The 7116-nt window shown below is 37.0% G+C and overlaps 1 pseudogene; it reads right to left on the reverse strand.

Moving 5' to 3' along the window:
• Nucleotides 1-6885, reverse strand: part of LOC118978589 (40S ribosomal protein S27-like) — a 66892-nt pseudogene extending 60007 nt beyond the window's left edge.
• Nucleotides 6886-7116: the final 231 nt, after the last annotated feature.

The raw sequence follows: 7116 nt of genomic DNA on the forward strand, positions 1-7116 counted from the left end.
CTTGCTTCTCCTGATTCCTGATTATCCCACCAGGCCATAGGAATGATAACTGTTTTGTGCTATTTGGACCAAGACAGAGGCTCAATCTGTTTCAGTTAGGTTTCATATAACTAAAGCCGGAAAACCTTCCCAAATGCACTTGATGAAAAAAAAATTATTAACTCAAGGAAGTGAATAGTCCAGATGTAGCTTAGCCTAGGGCTCAAGTGACATGATCAGGACCCACTTCACTTTCCTGTTTTTAGTTCCTTTTCCAGTGTTGGTTTCAATCTCAACCCATCTTTCCTCATAGCCACTCAATTACTTCCAGTGACCCCCAAGCTACTACCCTGGAGAATCACATACAGAGGAAAAGAAATTGACTGTTTCCTAGATCTTCCAAATAGACATCCTAGAATTTTAAGCAAAAGTTACAACTGTGACTCATCTGACTTGAGTCAAGTACATCACCCTGAATCAAATGTGGCTGAGCACAAAATGTGTGGATGTGTGGATTGGTTGGCCCTAAGTCCTATGCTCTACTGAACAACCTTATCCAAAGTAGCCAGGCTATCAGTACATGCGGGTGGTTCCCAAACACAAACGGGACAATCTATAGCAATAGAAGATAAGAATAAAGGTTGGATGGGATAAAAAGAAGGAAAGAAAGAAGGAGACACAGTGAAAGAAAGGGAGGAAGTGAAAGAGGGAAGAGATTAGCGAAATGAGAAAGGAAGAAGAAGAAAGGGAGGGAGAGAGGGAAGGAGGGAGGGAGGAAAGGAAGAAAGAAATAGAAAATAGTCCAGTAGGACAGTTGCATTCAGATAAATGTTTGACAAGCAACTCTCTAAACAAACAAACAGTCTATTGTTTCTCTGTAATGCTTGACAATTTTCATGCTATAAATTCTTGCACTGATTAATTTCTGTGTATCAGTACACAGAATGGAGAGTTGAAGAGATGAGCTATTCTGCACCATTTCTACATGGGCATAGAGATACAATTGACGATAATAACCACAAAACAATGATAATAGTACTAGATGATGGTAGAAATAATGGTAAAGAATTAGCAAATGATATGTTTTCAGTATTTTTTAACTTTGTTTTCAATGTGATTTACTTGCTTATATGTTTATATAATTTAATTTTTAATAATTGCTGTGTTTAACCACCATCCCAGAAAATCCTTGAAAATTTACAAACTGGTTCTTTCATTCTAATACACAGTCTGGCTGTAGCATATTACTGGCAGAACATCTTTTCAAATTTCTTCAAAAAATCACATACACTAAGCAAACTATGTTTGTGCAGGAGTTTCCACTTAAGATTTGGTGGAGAAAGGAAGTTTTTTTTCCTTTAATTAAAACAACACAAACACTTCAAGTTGACTATATATATATTATTGTCCTTGATCTCCTGCACTGCTATAACTTCCACAATTTTTTACAACTCATTTTACCTCAGGAAGCACTCCTACTTTTCACATTCTCAGAGATTTCTCTCTTCTCAAACGTGTTTCTCCAGAAATGTGTTCCCACAGCCCCGATCCACTCTACCCAACAATTCTTCTCACTCACTTATGAAGAACAATTTAACTTATTCAACCTTTATACCCAAGTACAACTGCAGGCCTATTATTATATTTTAAAAACCAAATGTGACAGAGTTTATAAAGCCATGGTCTTTGGACTATCTGCTTGAGAAACAATGAGCGTTGTTTAAAATGATGACACCTCAGTCCTGATACAGATCTAATTAAATATTTGGGGAGAAGATCGAGATACCTCCTTGTTTATTAAACACTTCAAGTGCTTGCTGTAACCCCATCAGTAGAGGCCCAACAGAACTAACTGGCGTATTTAAAAGACAATCCCTATTTGTACCTACTGTTTTTAATCTGTTGTGTGGCCCACAGTGTCTTTCATCCCAAGGTCTCATGACCACCCGCATAGCCTACACACCCTTAAAGACTCAAATCTAAGAGAGTGTTTTTTAAAAGCCCTTTCACCCCTATTTAGCCTCTAGACTTGCCTTGACCTTCACTTAACCCTCTCCATTTAATTTAGTTGTTATAGCACTTAGCCCATCACCTCAGTGCTTTAGTGATTGTTTTTCTCCTACTTCACTTGATAGACTGAAATCTCCTTGAAATCCAAGACTGTTCCTGTACATCTATGAATCCCCTGTTCTTAGCATAATGCTAAACAAACAGTATGCATTTCATATCTTTTTTTTTTTTTTTTTACTGAAGAAGCAAAGGAAAAAGAGAAAGTAAGGACTAGGGAATAAAGGAAAGAAATGTGGGGGAAATATAAAAAAAAGTAGAAAAGAAACTGAAGAAAGAGGTATTGTGAGATTAAATTCTCATTCAGGCTTCAATCCTTGTTTCTTTGAATAATATGTTATTTTGATTTCAGAAAATTCAGAGCCCTAAAAACAACAGACTATGAACTTTTATTAGACTAGAAATTTCTATTATTTCAGATATCCATCAAAATATCAGCTTATAGCATTATATATAACATAAATTTTAAAATGCCTGCTCAACAAACCCATTTTTTATATTTTCATATGTATCCCAGAAAATATTTTATGTCAAATGAGCATAAAGTTAACAAAGCAGGTTCAATAAAGTACTAAAAAGTGAAAATGAATAATTAAATTCCAAGCTGTCTGGTATTACACACAGCTTCTCTGGAGCAAATAATAGAGCCCTGTTCCTTTTCTTCTGTGGAGACACTTACCCTGTATTTTTACTTAAAAAAGAACAAAGAAAAACAAGTGAAGCTATTTCTTTGCCTTTAAGGAACCCACACCTTAAGTCGTTCCTTATCAGTTGGTGCACAGGTATAGGGATATGTCCGCAATTACTCATAGAAATCTTTGAGTTTCATACTAAAAAAATTATCCACTACATTTGTGAGTTCTGTTAGACAATTTTAGTGCCCATATTTGCATTTATATGTATAATTAAACTGCCTCTGGGCAATTCAACTTTAGATGTCACAGGCATATACAAGACAGAGCCCAACTTAACATACAAATACTGGATTTTGCACCAAAGCTAACTGAAGTAAAAACGATACTAGAAAGTGCTAAGTGAACAAATATTCCCCACTTATTTAAACAGGGGGAAAAAAGGATAGAAAATTTCAAGTCACAGAGGCCAAGAGCAATTGACTCGTGTTGAAATAGAAGGAATAGCAATATAGCAATCTAAATGGAATGTCACAATGGGAACAGCAACTTAGTTTCAGCAAAATAATCCTATCTGTCATATTAAATTAACATTAATTTGAATCTTATTGGCTTAGTAGATGTTTATATTTTATGTGTACATTTTATTTTAAAACTGAATAAGGAAAAAGCAAGAAGAGTTTATCCCCTTTTTAGGTTAGACATATAATCAACAGGATAAAAAAAAACATGCAATAAGACTGGGAAACCATTATTAACTAATGCAACATCAATCAAATAAGAAAAAAGATTGGCAAATTATAAAAATACTTTATTTTACAAAGAAACACTTCTATAACAAAGAGTGGTGTTGACATGTCATCTGATTCATTCAGAAAAACAAATGCCAAACTTGTGTTGCATGCGATTTTGATACGAGTGTAAAGAAGACAGGCTGACTACAAGGTACCCTCATTTTGCTCTCCTGTGTTTATTTCTCTGCTTAGCATCATTTACCACATTGCATAGTAAATATTTCTTTGTAAGAAACACAAAGTTAAGAGGGTGGGCCCTGTACGTCTGTCTAGGTTGACATCTTGACTATGCTACACATTAACTGTGGCAGAGACTTGCCAGATGTTCACCAATCCATTTTCTCCCATGAGTCCATAGAACAGCTACATTTTCCAGGTTCCTTTAATATAAATTTGATCCATGTGACTGATATGGATAATGGGTATAAGGAAAGAGATGTTTGCCCTTTCCAGGTCTGGTCATAGTCCTCCTGAGCAATTCCTTACTCTTCCTAACTCTTCCATGACGATATTAAGAAATATGCATTCCTGATATTGTAGCTACAATATTATAGCTCCAAGATATAAGAAACCTGGACCGCTGAAGCACCACACTAAGAAAGGCTTTCCAAACCACCTGAGACTAGAACATAAGGAAGAAATAGAACCAATACACTTTATTCTGTTAAGCTCTCATGTGCCTTACATTTCTTGGCTATAGCATGATGGCCTCAACTCTTCTGGCTAACAAAATAACCACACAGCCCTGTACAAGTTAACCTCAGTGACCAGTGTCACACTTTTTGTCAGTCATAAAGCTAGAATAGGTGCAAGAATCAAATGAGGTAATTCCCATAAACCTCTAAGAACAATGCCTGATGCTGAGTAAGCATTATTATAGGTCTTTCTCCCTCCTCTACTACCGTTCACTGAACTTGATGTCTTTGTCTATAGTGAGCATTAAAATAGTTTGCCTCGTCAATGAATCTAGTATCTTTACAAAACTGAAAGTCCTATCAAGTCCATCTCTGGGCTGTGTTTAATTTACATTAGTGCTCTGGCTTCATAACAATTATTGAGAATTTACTGCAGCAAACATACATAGAAAAAGTATTGTTTCCCATACTCCCATTTTTTCCTCTGGATCTTCTTTTTCTCTATTGTTTTCTACTTTCAAGCATTTAAAAGTATCAATCTACATTTCATAAGTCATAAAGTAGAGATGATTCAATTAAATTAAATACCTTAAATTAAGTATCTTTATATAGAATAGGTCTCTCTGTGGCATCTCTAGGATTATTCTCAAATGATAAAATAGGAGAAATGCAAAATCTAAATGTCATATAACCAGAAGCTAAACAATTCTAATGAATCTTATTATTAGTCAGTTAGTATAGAAAAAGATGACCTTATGAGAATTAACCTTGCCTTTGCCTCAACCTCACAGACCTACAATGTGCTTATCTGTCCTACAGCTAAAGTGGGATGCATCCGGCTCTTCATTATGCATGGATGTGTCTTCCTGTCAGCTGTCGGTCGCCCCTGCTCTCTTCTGGGAACTGCTCTTTTGCTTATTTACATATTAACACCTACACCAGGTGCTAAGGGACAAAATTCAACGATACCCTATTAATACTTCTAGCAATTGACTTAATCAAGAAGGAAACTGAATTATTGAATAAATATATTAATTCATCTGTGGATTTCAAATATGCATACCACCATCACAGTTTCCATTGCAAGTTGAACTGAGAATATCAGATGAATGACCTGAGATGTGAGGTGAGGGGAATATTCAAATTAATAGGATAGCAAGATGTTGCTCAAGAGTTTGGACAAGAATCACAAATATTGCAGTCTTTTTTGCAAGGAAAGGATAGAAAAAGCAAAATACCGAGCTATTAAATTGCCGAATTTACCAAAAAATCCACAAACTTTCTCAACTACATTCAAACATCCACAAAGAGTACCTTTCTTGGAAGCATCTTTTATACACAATTAACTGTATGTTTCTTGATAATAGGTGCAAGTGAACTGATGAATAGGAAGACTTAATGATTTCCACTTATATTCATACTGGAAAATGACAAAAGTATACAGCAAATACAAATTCCTAGTTTGCAGCACCTGTTTGAAAAAGTAAAAGAATTAAACAAATAGGTAGAAGAGACAATAAAGAGTTCTGGAATGGTCAGATTATGCTCAATTTTAAGTATTCCCTTTAAAAACTATCTCTTCTTAAAATATTCTTTTCCTTCAACTCAATTCTAATTTTAACTTTAATGTTAATAAGAAATTGTCAAAAATATGTGCCCTGGCTGGTGTGGCTCAGTGGATTGAGCACCGGCCTGCAAACCAAAGGGTCAACAGTTCGATTCCCAGTCAGGGCACATACCTGGGATGTAAACCAAGTCAGGCCCCCGGGAGAGGGTACATGAGAGGCAACCACACATTGATGTTTCTCTCCCTTTTTCCTTCCCTTCCCCTCTCTCTAAAAATAAATAAATAAACTATTTTAAAATAAATTGTCGAAAATAGAGAAGTATTTTTGTATGGGTGTTTGGGAAGACCATACTAATATAAATCTATTTGCTATAAAATGTTTCGCAGAGAAGCACTTAAATAATTGAAGATAATTTTTCTTCATTTATTTTTCTTGCTAATATTAACCTACCATTACTGGGTACTGGGGAGGGGTAGTATGGTAAAAAATACACAAAGAGATGATAGATATTCCAATCTGGTAAATTTAGTCTCATCTAATAATGTATTCACTGTGGGTAACTCATGTGGGTAACTTTTTTGTTTCCCTTGATACATGTTTGTTTACTTGTTAGGGTTTCCTTTCCCTCTGCGCAGCCTTACCAGTTAGCATTTGTAGCTTACACAAAAAGTAAGTAATTTCCTATGTGGGGAGTGCATTTGTGGCAAGTCTACACGCAAGAGAACTTGTACCATTCTCTGGCTCCTCTGGTCTCCATGATTCTCACTTGGCCCCCGAGAATGACAAGGGCATCCAAAGCTGAGACCTAAGACAGGTTAACAAGTGGGATAAATCTTAGATGGATCCGAACAAGTTCTTGCCATTCCTTTGAACCGCCCCCTGATTCAGTACTTGCTGGCACAGACTACTGGAGTACTGGCCGTGATTTCCCTTTTTACCCAAGGAAAACTGACCATCCCTACAAGCCTCCACAGTAGGAGTACTCCCCACCTCTCGGTGGTTCCCTTAGGGTATTAACCCAGTGAGACACAGCAGCTGCCTCATCCCCTTTCAGGGCGTGGAGGAGTTTCTGACTGTCTTCATACCGCCTGTAATCCAAGGGCCGCCCAGGCACACTAACCTGCTCTGCCTGAACGCCAGCTGACTGACACAGTGTCCCAGGCTCTGCCAGGGAACACTGAGGGTTGGGGGTTTCTCCACAGAGCCCCATGTGGGAAGTGAAATTGACTCGGAGCAGGATTATGACAAAAAAAAAGTCACACTAGGTACTTTCCTACCCTCTACCCTGTTATCAGAGGGTCCAATGGTGCAGGTTCTCCGCTGCAGGCTTCCCCTGCAGCCCAGATTTCTTCTTTCCAGTGGTAGCGTATACATATGCTTGTACTGTGGGCGTTACAGCCCTTTACAGACCGAAGGGCTTTCCACTATCCAACTTTCTAAG

This window comes from Sturnira hondurensis, unplaced genomic scaffold (assembly GCF_014824575.4).
Source record: "Sturnira hondurensis isolate 20B ecotype Veracruz unplaced genomic scaffold, ASM1482457v3 Scaffold0022017, whole genome shotgun sequence".
Lineage (NCBI taxonomy): Eukaryota > Metazoa > Chordata > Mammalia > Chiroptera > Phyllostomidae > Sturnira > Sturnira hondurensis.